Below are 17,637 nucleotides of genomic sequence, written 5' to 3'. Positions count from 1 at the left end.
TTGTGTCTGAGCCGTTGAATTACAACTGTACTTTGTCTCTATACTGATGCTTAGCTTGTTTGATTGCCTTGTGGAGGCCTTGCCCTGGTTAAAAGCAGTGGTTCGCGCTTTCAGTTTTGCGCGAATTCTGCCATCAATCCACGGTTTCTGGTTTGGGAATGTTTTTATAGTTGCTGTGGGTACGACATCACCGATGCACTTTCTAATGAACTCGCTCACCGAATCAACAAGTTGGAAGCAATGCGGAACATATTCCAATCCACGTGATCGAAGCAGTCTTGAAGCGTGGAATCAGATTGGTCGGACCAGCGTTGAACAGACCTGAGCGCGGGAGCTTCTTGTTTTAGTTTCTGTCTGTAGGCTGGAAGCAACAAAATGGAGTCGTGGTCAGCTTTTCCGAAAGGAGGGCCTTATAAATAAGTGGAAAAGTACAAAATATCTCAAAAGTTACCTGTAAACTTTTCCAAAACATTTCAAACTACTTTTGTAATACAACTTTAGGTATTTTTTTACGTAAATAATCGATAAAATTGAAGACGGGATGATCTGTGTTCAATACAGGATTAAAACAAACTGTAGCTAGCCTTCTGGTCATGTGCCTCTAACAAACAGGACACTTCGAGTGACCCTCAATCAAGATGGCCATACTTCTTCATTACACAAAGGAAAAACCCTCAACCAATTTCTAAAGACTGTTGACATCCAGTGGAAGCGGTAGGAACTGCAAGAAGGTCAATTAGAAATCTGTATTCCCAATAAAAATCCATTGAAAAGAGAGTGACCTCAAAAAAAAACAAATTTGAATGGTTTGTCCTCGGGGTTTCGCCTGCTAAATAAGTTCTGTTATACTCACAGACATGATTCAAACAGTTTTAGAAACGTCAGAGTGTTTTCTCCAAATCTACTAATAATATGCATATCTTATCTTCTGGGAATGAGTAGCTGGCAGTTGAATTTGGGTATGCTTTTCATCCAAACGTGAAAATGCTGTCCCCTATCTTAGAGAAGTTTTAACAAGAAGTGTATCTTTCATCTGGTCTATTGCACTTGTTAATGTGTGAAAGTTACATATTTCAAAAAAATACTTTTGAATTTCCCGCGCTGCCTTTTCAGCGGAATTTTGTCGAGGGGCTCTGCTAGCGGAACCCCTGGCACTAAGAATTAAGCCATTTTGCCACAACTTTGGAATATGCTTGGGGTCATTGTCCATTTGGAAGACCCATTTGCGACCAAGCTTCAACTTCCTGACTGATGTCGTGAGATGTTGCTTCAACATGTCCACATCATTTTCCAGCTTCATGATGCTATCTATTTTGTGAAGTGCACTAGTCCCTCCTGCAGCAAAGCACCCCCACAACATAATGCTGCCACCCCGGTGCTTCACGGTTGGGATGGTATTCTTGTCACGCCCTGACCATAGAGAGCCACGGCACTCGCCCTGAAGTGCGTGTCACCAGTCCGGTGCCACCTGTACCGGCCCCACGCATCAGGCCTCCAGTGCGCCTCCCCAGTCCAGTATGTCCTGTGCCTCCTCCCCGCACTCGCCCTGAAGTGCGTGTCACCAGTCCGGTGCCATTTGTACCGGTACCACGTATCAGGCCTACAGTACGCCTCCCCAGTCCAGTACGTTCTGTGCCTCCTCCCCGCGTTCGCCCTGAGGTGCGTGTCACCAGTCCGGTACCACCAGTGCCGGCCCCACGCACCAGACTTCCTGCGACGATTCCCAGTCCAGAGCTTCCGGCGACAGTTCCCAGCCCGGAGCTTCCGGTGACAGTTCCCAGCCCGGAGCTTCCGGCGACAGTTCCCAGCCCGGAAATGTTATGAACCTCCTGAGACGGTCCACGGTCCGGAACCTTCGGCGAGGGTCAATGGTTCGGAGCTTCCAAACACGGCGTCCAGTCCAGATCCATGGCAGGAGCCTTCCTCTGCGCCGATGCCCAGTCCAGACACGGCGTCCAGTCCCGCTCCATGACAGGAGCCTTCCTCTGCACCGAGGTCCAGTCCAGGCACAGTGTTCAGCCTGGGTCCATGGCTGAGTAAGTGTATGTAGCACCTCTGTAGTCACGGTTCGTTGCTCATTTATTGTTATTGTTTTTGTTAAGTTTCACTATTAATAAATTATGTGGAACTGTAATCACGCTCCGCCTTGGTCCGTTTCTACAAACGAACGTGACAGTTCTTCAGCTTGCAAGCCTCCTCCTTTTTCCTCCAAACGTAACGATGGTCATTATGGCCAAACAGTTATATTTTTGTTTCATCAGACCAGAGGACCTTTCTCCAAAAAGTACAATCTTTGTCCCCATGTGCAGCTGCAAACCGTAGTCTGGCTTTTTATGGCGGTTTTGGAGCAGTGGCTTCTTCCTTGCTGAGCGGCCTTTCAGGTTATGTCGATATAGGACTCGTTTTACTGTGGATATAGATACTTTTGTACCTTTCCTCCAGCATCTTCACAAGGTCCTTTGCTGTTGTTCTGGGATTGATTTGCACTTTTCGCACCAAAGTACGTTCATCTCTAGGAGACAGAATGCGTCTCTTTCCTGAGCGGGATGACAGCTGCGTGGTCCCATGGTGTTTATACTTGCGTACTATTGTTTGTACAGATGAACGTGGTACATTGAATTGTAAGTGAAATAATCAATTGTCTGTAAACAATTGTTGGAAAAATTACTTGTCAAGCACAAAGTAGATGTCCTAACCGACTTGCCAAAACTATAGTTTGTTAACAACACATTTGTGGAGTGGTTGAAAAACAAGTTTTAATGACTCCAACCTAAGTGTATGTAAACTTCCGACTTCAACTGTATCAAAGCTGCAGGCTAAAGTTAAATCTAGACTTGGTTTCCTCTGTCGTAATCGTTCCTCTTTCCCAGCTGCCAAACTAACCCTGACTCAGATGACCATCCTACCCATGCTAGATTACGAAGACATAAGTTATAGATCGGCAGGTAAGGGTGCTCTCGAGCAGCTAGACGTTCTTTACCATTCGGCCATCAGATTTGCCACCAATGCTCCTTATAGGACACATCACTGCACTCTATACTCCTTTGTAAACGGGTCATCTTTGTATACCCATCGCAAGACCCACTGGTTGATGCTTATTTATAAAACCCTGTTAGGCCTCACTCCCTCCTATCTGAGATATCTACTGCAGCCCTCATCCTCCACATACAACACCCGTTCTGCCAGTCGCATTCTGGTAAAGGTCCCAAAAGCACACACATCCCTGAGTCACTCGTCTTTTCAGTTCGCTGCAGCTAGCGACTGGCACGAGCTGCAACAAACACTCAAACTGGACAGTTTTATCTCAATCTCCTCATTCAAAGACTCAATCATGGACACTCTTACTGACAGTTGTGGCTGCTTTGTGTGATGTATTGTTGTCTCTACCTTCTTGACCTTTGTGCTGTTGACTGTGCCCAATAATGTTTGTACCATGTTATGTGCTGCTACCATGTTGTGTTGCTACCATGCTGTGTTGTCATGTGTTGCTGCCTTGCTATGTTATTGTCTTAGGTCTCTTTATGAAGTGTTGTGTTGTCTCTCTTGTCGTGATGTGTGTTTTGTCCTATATTTATATTGTATTTATTTATTTTAATCCTAGGCCCCCGTCCCCGCAGGAGGCCTTTTGCCGTTTGGTAGGCCGTCATTGTAAATAAGAATTTGTTCATAACTGACTTGCCTAGTTACATAAATAAAATAATAAAATCAAAGGAAAGCGATCAACAATTGGGGCTACTTTTACACAACTGGTACCTAAAAACTAAATATTATATCTATGGCAGTGTAACTTAGTCCTATGTTCCTCAGAAACCTTCAGTGACTTCAGGTTCTGTTTTAAATAACATGAGCAATGAAAATCAAACAATTGCTGGTAAAAAGATGCAGTGCTCCCATTTGGCCCTCTTCTGTCCCCATCCATCCCCAGTGCCTCCTCAGTCTAATCTCTGATTGTGCTGTGAGGACCGTGGGGTCCCCTTACAGTAGCAATCTGATGGAAATGTTATCATAGACCCAGCAAATAGATAATCAGGCTTTCTCCCTCTGGTGAACTTACCAAGATAAAAGAGACCTTTGGTGTCAATAAGGATCAACAGCATACTGTACAATCAACAACATCCACAGAGGACAGGCCTATTGGTCACATCACGTTCGCCCTTCACAGTCCTCAAGTTTCTCAGAGCACAGGGTAAAGCTCTGAGCAACCTCAGTATGTTGATTAGAAAATATCCTTATGCCATTTCTGTAGTGTACTGTGTAGTATGGTATCTGATAACAGTAAAGAAAACAATATGATTGAAGGAGCTTCAGTTCCACCTAGTGGTCAACATTGAGAACTAATCTTACTGCAATTGTGAAGAAAGTATTATAGATAGTAAACAATAGATTTTTTATTTTATTATGTTGAGGATTTTTTTGAAAAAGAGAATTTGCAGATACAGTACCTTTATATTCAAACTATGAAATTAGCTGAGACACTCCTTGTGACATGCTACTGTCTCACCATCATTTAACACAAAATGTGGAAGCCACTTTAGTGCAGGTTTGAATTTGTATCTAATAGTAGTTCTTTTTGAAATGCATTAATATAAAAAGGCACTCAATGTTGTTGTTCTCAAAAACACCATTGATAATTCTTCATGCAATACTGAAGGATCATCACTTGAAATCATGCTTGTGTTAATTCATCTGTATGGGCAATGAACCATAATACATTACGCTCACATGCAACATATACTGTACAATACACTGAGTTTCCATGGCAGACTGACTAGGTGAATCTAGCTGAAAGCTATGATCCCTTATTGATGACACCTGTTAAATCAACTTAAATCAGTGTAGATTAAGGGGAGGAGACAGGTTAAAGAAGGATTTCTAAGCCTTGAGACAATTGAGACATGGATTGTGTGTGTGTGCCATTCAGAAGGTGAATGGGCAAGACAAACGATTGAAGTGCCTTTGAACGGGGTATGGTAGTAGGTGCCAGGCGCACCTGTTTGAGTGTCAAGAACTGCAACACTGCTGGGTTTTTCATGCTCAACAGTTTATCGTGTGTATCAAGAATGATCCACCACCCAAATGACATCCAGCCAACTTGACACAACTGTGGGAAGCATTGGAGTCAACATGGGCCAGCATCCCTGTGGAATGCTTTCAACACCTTGTAGAGTCCATGCCCTGACGAATTGAGGCTGTTCTGAGGGTAAAAAGGGGTTGCAACTCAATATTAGGAATGTGTTCCTGATGTTTTGTACACTTTAATGTATATCAGAATTGACTTATTGTCTTCAATTTAACTTTTAAATAATTTAATTCACAATACTCAAATGTTCGCACTGTTTTACTATAGATTCTTCAACAGACCGCCAATTTCAACATTTCACCTCATAAGCAACATTTCACATCTCTTAAGCATACCAATCTTTTCACCACGAGTTAAACACATTGATCTCATTTCAGTCACATTGGGAAACTTCATATCCATTAAGAGGTAAATAATCTGACATGAAATTATGAAATGTGTAAGAATTGTCAAACAACTCATAATTATCAAATTTGAGAGCAATATCCATTGAATTATAACCATTATAAATATTATCAAACACCAACATATCGTTCTTGAAATGCATTGTTGTAGAGCTGTACACTAATGACAGTTTATTAATCAGACTCAGTAACATCGTGGCAACATATGGGCATTTCTCAGAGCAGAAGTACGAGGTTCAGAATCCCACTTCCTCACCTAAACCCCTGTAGACTTCAAGGGACGGTTTTCCAGCCACAGATTAAGCCTAGTCCGGGACTAAAAACCATGGTCAATGGAAAATCTCAATTGAAACAGCTTCTTAGTCCAGGACTATACTTAATCTGTGTCCGAGAAACTGCTCCCAAGAGATTGATTGTATCGGATCAGAATACGTCTCCTCACTGCAGATGCAAGCATGTATCTGACTTATGACTGACCCATGACTATGGATATAGAAGACCCAGAAACAGGGCTAGTGATGGAGCAGAAACACAGATGTCTTTAGGGACAGGGCATGGTGTAGCACCAAAGTTAAATGGGCTAAGGTTGGGGTTTGAGAGCACTGTAGTACCATTTTCACACTCCTGAGCCAAACTGAGCCAAGCCTGAGCTGTATTGACCTGAATATGCATCCACCATAGTTTCTGGAACCTTGCTGGAAAGGATCATGAGAAAAGAAAATATCTGAGCCAGCACAGTACGGTTCAGGTCGGCACTACGTGAAATCAGGCATAGTTGGGGTAGAGAGCTAAGCCTTAGGGTGGGGTATGTAGGGGGTATTACAACTGACCTCCAGGGTTCAGAAATATGTAGTTAGAGCAAGGGCTAGGTTGATACTTCACAGTCCAGTGAGCTTTAATCAGGATGTGTACATAGTACTGAGCCCTCAGTAAGAGGGCTCAGACTCAGAATTCCAACTGATATATTATTTTAAAAGTGAGGTAATAAGCACCTGATTATTACGTCTTTGCTATAGTTCACTAATGTGCATTCTGGGACAAACTGATGATAACCATAACCCATGCAGCCATGGTAGATAAAAGACCCTAACATGTTAAATAAAATAAATCAAAACAAAACCCAACAAAACAAGATTAAACACACCAACAGAGAACAATGCAAAAATTCTGACTCGTATATATAAAAAAACTATTATAATAATAATAAACTTCAACACAACATCTTACAAGCCAATGGTGACCCCATGGGGGGCTGTTTGGCTGAAGTCTTGCTCGGGAAACATGAGAGGGGCGAGCAGGGTCCAGAGGTAGAGGCCCAGGCCCAGCCAACTGGAGCTGATCTTCACCCACACAGCTGGCATACTGCTCTGCATGGCCTGGCTGGTGGTGTCAGGCCTGAGGAATGAAGGGAGAAGGTGTCAGTTTAAAGAGTGTATCTTTATAGTGGCTTTCTATCCTTGTCTCATCCCCTTAATTTAGGCTGATCTGAAAACACAGAAGAGGTCAGAGCAATATGGTGGATTAATGCTGCCTATCAGGGATTTGCTTTCGCGTAGCTTTCACACAAAGGCTGTTGAGATTCACCCAAAGAAATATCACAACACAACATACCCAATAGGACACCTAGAAATATTGTAAAATGTTCTAACATTTCTATAGAGCTGTGGCTCTGATGGTCAGCTGTTGCTGTACTTACTGGTACCAGTTGGTGAGTGTCATCATGCTGTAGAGGGAGACCAGGCAGAAGTGGAATAAGGAGTAGCTGTAGGTGACCCCCTCCTCCTCATTATCCACGGCCCATCGCACACCGTCCTCCCCTACCTCGCCCTCTCCTCCATAACCCCGCCCTCCTCGGTCTGCATCAGCTTGTTCACCTGAGTGTTGCTGGACATACGTTCACCCAGGGGGGAGGGAGTCAAATCAAATCAAGCTTTATTTATACAGCACATTTCAGACATGGAATGCAACACAATGTGCTTCACGGGAAAAAAATAAGGAAATAATAGCTTAAATATTTACTACACAACAAACATGAGGATAAAAAACAAAAGAATAACAATAAAAACTGAATGACTAAAAGCACCCTAAGGTAAAGTAAAGCTAAAAAGATGTGGGGGGGCAGGAAAGAGAATGGAAAATGTGAACAAGACAGACATAAAGAAAGGGAGAAAGAAGAGAGAAAGAGAGAATGGGAGAGAGAGGTGGAGAGAGAAAAAGAGATACAAAAAGAGAGAGACCAGGGGTCAGCATGGGAGATCTATCAAGATCATAGCATAACAGACACTTAAATAAGCAGCCATGATATGGATCCAAATTGGAGTAGCTAGCTACCTGGCATAGAGAGTGCAGAAGAGGAAGATGACCAAACCCACAATGCTCTGGGCATCCCACCACTGCACCTGTCCTGGGGCACTGGTGGGTGCGGGCTCGCTGGAGCTGAAATTTGACACCAGACTCAGCAGGCTGGGGTTACACTTACGGTCTGAGAGAGACAGACACAGCAAATCAGTCATAGAATGTAGGATAGTTATGGGGAAGAAAAAAAACACGTAAAGAGACCTGCAGTCTTGAGGAAGGCAACAGCCAAGACTCTAAACCTATTATCACAACAGATATGCCAAGTGTCTATTAATTACAACAACTGAGTGCAGACTATTGTAGACACACTCCAACACATGTCTGAGCTTTTCACTGACCCACTACAAGCACAAGTACAAGCTTGGGCCATAGGTAGGACCAGGAGTTTTTCCTGACTATGTGACTTAACAAGAAAACAACTCCAGGACCTAGTAAATGTAACGAGTTGGGGAAGGTGAGTGAACTACCAAAGTCTGCCAAACTCACCAGTAGGCAATACTCAGTGCTGCAGTGGTTTGGAAAGCAAATATAAACATAAACTGGAGGGAGAAAGTAAAAACAACTATATACAATGACAACAACGGCAGAAACTCTGTAGAAACTGAAATGGGAAAAAGGCTGAGACTCACTTGGGGTGTTGGTCAAGGCGGACCAGGTGACATACATGGTGTAGAGGGAGATGAGAGGCCTGGAGCAGACCAGACTGGGCCTGGGCTTCCTGTGACACACAAAAACATAGGCACTGGTAAACACATGTATGCAGTGGAACAAATTCATCATCATGCAATGCACACAACTGTCAACACTGTTATCAACAAAAACTGACTAATAAAAGCATTCCCTTACCAAACATTGTATCAATAATTACTGATATAATTGCTGAAACTGTTCCTTAATTTGAGGTGGGCAATGAAACCGCCACAATACCTGTACTTTGGGCAGGATGGAGACGATGAAGAAGATGACGCTGAAGATGAGGTTGAGGCTGATGAAGACCTTGTGCTCAGTGCAGTCTTTAGGCTGGGTGTAGTAGATGTAGAACAGCACCACTGAGGTGAAGGCCAGTGCGTAGTGGAGGAAGGTGAACGACAACAGGCCTGAGGGAGAGAGGGGCAACATGGAGAGGGTCGGCAAAAACAGTCACGTATGACGAACACCCCCATCCATACTCTTCAGATGCATATTCTCGTTCTATGTTTTCTTTAGAACAGTGTTCTTCAATCCTGGTCCTGGAGAGCCACAAGGTGTGCAGGCTTATGTTCCTGTCCATTACTACTAACACCACATTCAACATATCAAGGGTTGATGATTGGTTGATTGGCTAGTTAAATCAGATATTAGTATATGGCTGGAACAACTGTATGCACACCCTATGGGTCTCCAGGAGCAGGCTTGAAGAACCCTGCTGCTCTAGAAGAACAAACACAGTCATGGTAGTAAAACTTTTTGAGCAGAATTAAGGTAACACAGTTGAAGTCGGAAGTTTACATACACTTATGTTGGAGTCATTAAAACTTGTTTTTCAACCACTCCACAAATTTCTTGTTAACAAACTATAGATTTGGCAAGTCGGTTAGGACATCTACTTTGTGCATGACACAAGTAACTTTTCCAACAATTGTTTAGACAGATTATTTCACTTATACTTCATTGTATCACAATTCCAGTGGGTCAGAAGTTTACATACACTAAGTTGACTGTGCCTTTAAACAGCTTGGAAAATTCCAGAAAATTATGTCATGGCTTTAGAAGCTTCTGATAGGCTAATTGACATCATTTGAGTCAATTGGAGGTGTACCTGTGGATATATTTCAAGGCCTACTTTCAAACTCAGTGCTTCTTCGCTTGACATCATGGGAAAATCAAAAGAAATCAGCCAAGACCTCAGAAAACACATTGTAGACCTCCACATGTCTGGTTCATCCTTGGGAGCAATTTCCAAATGCCTGAAGGTACCACGCTCATCTGTACAAACAATAGTACGCAAGTATAAACACCATGGGACCAAGCAGCCGTCATCCCGCTCAGGAAGGAGACGTGTTCTGTCTCCTAGAGATGAACGTACTTTGGTGCAAAAAGTGCAAATCAATCCCAGAACAACAGCAAAGGACCTTGTGAAGATGCTGGAGGAAACAGTTACAAAAAGTATCTATATCCACAGTAAAACGATTCCTATATCGACATAACCTGAAAGGCCGCTCAGCAAGGAAGAAGACACTGCTCCAAAACCGCCATAAAAAAGTCAGACTACGGTTTGCAACTGCACATGGGGACAAAGATTGTACTTTTTGGAGAAATGTCCTCTGGTCTGATGAAACAAAGATAGAGCTGTTTGGCCATAATGACCATTGTGACGTTTGGAGGAAAAAGGGGGATGCTTGCAAGCTGAAGAACACCATCCCAACCGTGAAGAACCGAGGTGGCAGCATTATGTTGTGGGGGTGCTTTGCTGCAGGTGGGACTGGTGCACTTCACAAAATAGATGGCATCATGAGGCTGGAAAATTATGTGGATATGTTGAAGCAACATCTCAAGACATCAGTCAGGAAGTTAAAGCTTGGTCGCAAATGGGTCTTCCAAATGGACAATGACCCCAAGCATACAACTTATTGTGAGTGAAGGCTTTCAACTAGATGTTGGAACATTGTTGCGGGGACTTGCTTCCATTCAGCCACGAGCTTTAGTGGTCGTGCACTGATGTTAGGCGATTAGGACTGGCTCGCAGTCAGTGTTCCAATTCATCCCAAAGGTGTTCAATGATGGGGTTGAGGTCAGGGCTCTGTGCTGGCCAGTCAAGTTCTTCCAAACCATTTCTGTATGGAACTTGCTTTGTGCATGGGGGCATTGCCATGTTAAAACAGGAAAGGGACTTCCCCAAACTGTTGCCACAAAGTTGGAGGCACAGCATTGCCTAGAATGTCATTGTATGCTGTAGCGTTAAGATTTTCCTTCACTGGAACTAAGGGTCCCAGCCGAACCATGAAAAACAGTACCAGACCATTATTTCTCCTCCACCAAACTTTACAGTTGGCACTATGCATTGGGGAAGGTAGTGTTCTCCCGTCATCCTCCAAACCCAGATTTGTTAGTCCGGAGTGCTGGATGGTGAAGCGTGATTCATCGCTCCAGAGAACGTGTTTCCACTGCTCCAGAGTCCAATGGTGGCAAGCTTTACACCACTCCAGCCCATGGAGTTCCAGCCCATGCACCACTCCAGCCCATGCATTGCGCATGGTGATATTAGGCCATGGAAACCCATTTCATGAAGTTTCCGACGATCAGTTCTTGTGCTGACATTGCTTCCATTTGGAACTCGCTAGTGAATGTTGCCACTGCGGTCAGACCATTTTTAAAATCGCTTCAGCACTCGGTGGTCCCGTTCTGTGAGCGTGTGGCCTACCACTTCACGGCTGAGCCGTTGTTGCACCTAGATGTTTCCACTTCACAATAACAACACTTACAGTTGACCAGGGCAGCTCTAAGCAGTGCAGAAATTTGACGAACTGACTTGTTGGAAAGGTGGCATCCTATAACGGTGCCATGTTGAAAATCACTGAGCCCTTCAGTAAGGCCATTCTACTGCCAATCTTTGACTATGGAGATTGCATGGCTGTGTGCTCAATTTTCTACACCTTTCAACAATGGGTGTGGCTGAAATAGCCAAATCCACTAACTTGAAGGGGTGTCCACATACTTTTGTATATATAGTGTATAACAGTGTCGCTATTGTGCTTTGCCTGTAGGTTCACTTCTGGCATATTCAGAGTAAAATTACTTTCCCTCTCCTACTTCCTTTATCAAATATCGTGTGGTTATATTCGAATGCATTATAATTTTCAGCTTGGTAATAAATAGGATAAATAAGTGAGGGATGTCCTATTTTAGTTTATATAAACACAGTGCAGACCATATAAAAAAGTAATTGGTTTCTTTCTTGCAGTAAACAATGTGCTAGTTCAACAGAAATAAATTGGCTTCTACATTTTTTGATTACTTGATACATTTTCTTGGTTTGTCTGATTGTGTTGGTTCACAAGAGCATAAACAGCATACTTTACTTATAATAACGCAATCGCTATAGGTTGAGGATCTTTCAGAGGGAAAAACCAATGTACCAATGCATGTTTTTCACAAAGGCTTAATCATTAGCCAATGATTACACCAGTACTGTCAGAAGTCACTTGACAGACATTTAAAGTTAACTGTGATCATCACAGTACCAGTATGGAAGGTTCCATCCGGGATGAAGAAGACTCCCACAGTGATGCCGACCAGGATCAGAAACTTAAAGAATCAGAAACTAAGTATTTGCATGAGTCTTCTCTAAGAGAAGCCAGTGAACTTGAGCCTGAAAGTTACAAAAAGGTTTTATTCATGATTTGTAAACAACTTATTACAGTACTAACCCAAAATTGGTTGGACTTACATATCGACCGGTTTCTGATTGTAATGATGTCACTTCAAACCATTTTCCCTGCTGGGAATGAAAGCAGTGAAGGGCATGGTGGTGGGGCAGCAGGTAGACTAGCGGTTAAAGGTGAACCAACAACCGGAGGGGTGCCAGTTTGAATCCCGGGTCTGACGGGAAGAATCTGGAGGGAAGAAAGCTGGAGGGTTGCTGGTATCAAATCCTCAAAGTGCCTACCGTTGTGCCCTTAAGCAAGGCGCTTAAGCCTCCCCAACACCTGCTCCGCGGGCGCCCAGTGTTGCAGCCCCCTGCTCCAACCTGTATATGTATGTGTGTCTTTCAGAGGGGCTGGGAAAAAGCGGGAGTCACATTTTGGTTGGACCTTGTGTACAATTGATGAATAAAGTGATCTTAATCTTAATTTGAGTTCACCCATTCTGAATGGCTGCACGCAGGTCTTTGCTGCCCTGGACACAGACCATGATGGCTGAGAAGAGGAAGAAGAAGCAGGTCATGGCGAAGCACATGCGGTACACAGACGTGTAGCCCACAATGACGTCACAGTTAAACTGGTTCTCCATTCCTGGTATGGTGCTCCCACCATGACAGAAGCCTAGGATCTAGAGGGGGAAAGGATAAAAAGGGCATTTTAATGTCATTTTGGGTAGCGTTTCTAAAAAGACATCGTCACAAAAAAGTGCTAGAACTATTTTTTGTTTTACTCACAGGAAATGCATTCAAGTGTTAAGCTCTTACGTCACACATGTTGACATTGTCAAATACTTACACCACACACATTAGTGATGCACGGATTGACTCATAACCCGCAGTTCCCACGGTTATATACGCGGGGCGGGTGGGTTTAGGGTCATGAAATGTGTAGATGAAGGGCAGGTGGGTGGCAGTCAGGGCATAAAATGTACTTTTTGGTCCACCAGCCACCGCAGCAGGTAGATTAAAAACTATGTATTTTCAAGGACCATCAATTTGTAATAGTTGCAGTATATCACCACAACCTCATGAAAAAAATTAACTAAGTTAGAATTCATCACTACCTTACAAGTTCTACTCAATAATACGTGTTTCACTACTTATTTACTACACACAAATGGTAAATCAGTACTGATGATGTTGACTGATTTCCTTATATGAACTGTAACTCAGTAAAGTATTTGAAATTGTTGCATGTAATATTTCTGTTCAGTGTACTGTCGGGTTCACCTAGGGGTCATAAGTACTGTACCAAAATGTTTGATATATTAGAATAATTGATTATGCTTATGTTGTGTTAATACAAGGGGAGGGGTTATAAGACTACAAGGGTTTGTTCTAGACTGTTTCCTGCAGCGGAAGATGTGTGATTACAATATCTACTTCAATTGGAAAAATAACCACGTTTATCTTGATGAGTCAAGAGGACAGACCCTCCTGTTGTTCACACTTAGGCACAAATACCTTGCTCCAACTGTTTTTGCCTCCGTATGTCCTCAATATAAGCATGTTTGTTCATTTCATAATGCAGATATTCTATCAATCACAGAAGTAGCAGAAACACAATAAAACAATTATTATCCACATGAGTGACATATGGTATCAAGGGCCATTGCTTACTGAACTGTTAGTTGTTGATGAACAAGTTGTTGATGAACAATTTGAGATGTTACAATGTACAACTTCTCACCAGTGATATAGATAATTGTGTCTATCACAAAGACAGCTTATCATTGTGGTTTCCATCAAGGTGCCATAACAAGTTTGGTCCAGCAACACGGTATGACCTTCTATGCAGCCTCTGCGACATGGCTCTGAGGGCAGCCGCCCTCGGGTTAACACGAAGCATGCTGTCCCTCACTCTGCGTCTCTGCACCCAGAGCCCTTAATTGTGATCGAACAGCCTCCGGTCCACGTTTGTCGTTCCCAGCCACCAAGTCCTTAATCTTTTCATCCAGAGCCAAGTCTAACATGTCAGAATATAACGGTGCACATGACAGATTGAAGTGTCTGGGAGAAAAGTAACAATCTACAGGGATGAGGTAATGCATATCATCTTAGTCATTTTAAAGTCCTGTCTTGATTGTAGTCATTCTAAATTGTTTGATTGGTAAGAAACTGGAAACCATGCATCTAATGTCTGTAGTTTATAGCATTACTCCCAAGCACAACTGACCTTAGACAACGTTTGACTGTCGATTGGGACACATGTAGAGTATCTGCCATCTGAGACACACCGAAAGCACAGGACATCAGAAACCTCAGTTGCTCTTGAGTGATGGCATAACAAGGTGCACCTCTAGCTCCTCTCCAAGTACGAGGAGCCCGGTAACTGGAACTGGCTGTAACAATAATACACTGTGTTTAGGCTACTTAATGTATTGTGACACAGCCCACCACCCTCATTCCAAAAACACTTTGAATTTATAGTAACTGTCACAAATTGTGGCCAAGTAATGTATTTATAATATTGGATTTTAAAGCCAAGACATAAATAGAAATGTTGACCAAGAACGAATAGAATGGGCAGCAGAAGAGTGAAAAAATGCAACAAAAAAACTACAGTAAACCCAACCACACCCAACATTTATCAGCCTCCCCCTAGCCCACTCAAGGCTCCTCTGCATGGCTTCCATTCTGCAAGATGACAGTTTTGTGAAAATAGAGACCATGGTTGGCACTGCGATTCCTGTTCAAACAGTGCCATAGTACTAACATTAACGTTCCTGGTTTATGTCTGAATTTGTTAATTTCTACATCATAGGCTTAGATGAAATATTCATATTTCAAAGGTTATTCAAAAGTAATATCTGTGCTGTTGGAAAGCTGATATGTTGTAGATATTAGCAAAGTTTTGACAGGGTTGTCCTAGGTCAAATGAGCTTTGTGAGCTTTGTAAATGTTTTCATGTTAATCGCGAGCTAGCGCGGCTAAGGCTAGGTAGCATTGAAATTATAGCTAGCTAGCCAGCCAGCCTGCCTGAAGTTTTAGACCTTCAGTTGTTGTTTAGCCTAAAAATACAAAAACATGTTTGACGTCAGTACTCCTCGATAATAAGTCACCTTTATGTAACTAGCAGGGCTGTAAAAAATATTACAAGACAGCTCCGTTCACTGTGGCTATGGCCGGGGTGTGCGGCTACGGAACGTTATCAAGCGAACTAGTAACTAATTTAGCAATCCAGCCATTTAAATACCAGCATTCATTACAACAAAATATATATATTCTACATATACTAGCTAAATATAAAATACTCCCTTGCCCTAATCAGACTTACAATATTAGCCACACATAGACCTAAGTTACTTGCACTGCTGTCTCAGTGTCTGAGCCTCAACATAGCTGCATAGCCATACACAGACCCGTCCTCTGTGTTAGCTAGCAGATCAACTTTATGATTAAGTAATAATAATATTTAAAAAGAATCAACCTTGTTAACGTGGACTGAAGGGCATCAAGTCCAGGATTATTAGAGAGCAGAAGCCGAGTGCAGCCATTTAGGGTCTGTTTGCGGCGGATATGGAAGTTTCTTCTCTCCATCTTCGGTGTTGTTGCATCAAACTGACTGTACACCGATTTAATGAAAGGAGGAGCTAGGGAAATTGGCTGGTAAAATTAGCATATTAAAGAACGCGTTAAGCTAGCATGTGTAGGTGTATATTTAGCAGCTGTAGGTGTTAATTTGACGTGTGCAGGACCGCTTGCAGCTGTTTATTTAGCACATTTCCACCACTTATTTGACTCTTGTAGGTGTTAATTTAGCACGGGAAGATGTTAATTTAACACATGCACGCGTTAATTTAGGGCCTGCACGAGTTAATTTAGCGCCTGCACCTGCTTGCTTTACACACGCAGCATTAATATTATTGCGTTTTGACCATGCGCTTTAAGACCCAAACGGCGTTCCATATAGGGATGACAGAGAACACTTTACTGATGTGAACTAGATGGAAGTGTCCATTCTATAATTTATGACTTTATTCTGGTCTAATTAGACAAGTTTACAAACAAATAGCCTACCAAAATGTCAGAAATTATAAGCAGAAACATATCTAAATTAGGGGGAAAAAATCCTGCACCCCTTGTCAAAAAATCGTTACACCAACTCGGACTGTAGCCTAAGCGCATTTTCGATATTTGCAGATTAGGGTCGGGTATGGGCCTCAGACTTTCACTTTATCACATATAGTCGGGCAGTTGTGGATGGCTTATTAGCAATTGCGGATGTGTTATCACTACAGTCCCTGGTTCGAATCTAGGCTGAATCACATCCGGCCGTGATTGGGAGTCCCATAGGGCGGGTTCGACTTGGGTAGGCCGTCATTGTAAATAATAATTTGTTCTTAACTGGCTTGCCTAGTTAAATAAAGGATACATAAAAAATGTAAATAAATGTCAATGTGTAATTGCGGGCAGGTGCGGGTGAACAAACAACACCACTAACACACAGAAACACTGACAGGAGTGTCTTACTTTTTGGAGATGTGCCTCCATGCCAGGGAGGATCATGATGACAGACACCAGGGTCCCTAGAATTAGAAAGAGAACACCAGCCGGGTGATGATGGAGTTTCTGGAGGAGGGACAGCAGCCACATAGCAGACACGGAGCGGAGCCACACAGACAGGAGGCCCAGTGGAGAAAGAAGCGAGAAAGGAGAGCACACATAGAAAAGTAGCCAGAATGAATACATCTGTACAAAATTGTTAGTCACTTGTTTGATGTACAGATTGTATGTTAATGTCTTGGTGGAATCTAAGCAACAAGACAATATTATACATGGGATAATATAGCAGGATTGAAGAAGGAAGTCATAATGACGAACACATATTATGAGACAGAGTAATTAAGTCAACAGACTGCCCTTATGGTTTAATGGGGGGGAAAAAACAGGAATACAGTGAGGTCCAAAAGTATTTGGACAGTGTCCACTTTGTACTCCAGCACATATGATATAAAATGATACAATCACTATTAGGTTAAAGTGCAGACCATGGACAAATTCACTTATACTACAGCTCAAAAGTTTGGGGTTACTTAGCAATGTCCTTGTTTTTGAAAGAAAAGCACATTTTTTGTCCATTAAAATAACATCAAATTGATCAGAAATACATTGTAGACATTGTTTTTGTTGTAAATGACTATTGTAGCTGGAAACGGCAGATTTTTCACTCCCGTGTTCCAATGGCACGTTGTGTTAGCTAATCCAAGTTTATCATTTTAAAAGGCTAATTGATCATTAGAAAAGCCTTTTGCAATTATGTTAGCACAGCTGAAAACTGTTGTGTTGATTAAGGAAGCAATAAAAATGGCCATCTTTAGACTAGTTGAGAATCTGGAGCATCAGCATTTGTGGGTTCGATTACAGGCTCAAAATGGCCAGAAACAAAGAACTTT

At 42.6% G+C, this 17,637-nt stretch overlaps 1 pseudogene; it reads right to left on the bottom strand.

Annotated features, from left to right (window-relative positions):
- Positions 1–5,195: 5,195 nt before the first annotated feature.
- Positions 5,196–16,908, bottom strand: LOC120047099 (annotated as a pseudogene).
- Positions 16,909–17,637: the final 729 nt, after the last annotated feature.

The sequence above is a fragment of the Salvelinus namaycush genome, chromosome 5 (assembly GCF_016432855.1).
Source record: "Salvelinus namaycush isolate Seneca chromosome 5, SaNama_1.0, whole genome shotgun sequence".
NCBI classification, from domain to species: Eukaryota; Metazoa; Chordata; class Actinopteri; order Salmoniformes; family Salmonidae; genus Salvelinus; species Salvelinus namaycush.
This window is presented reverse-complemented; position numbering and strand designations above follow the sequence as displayed.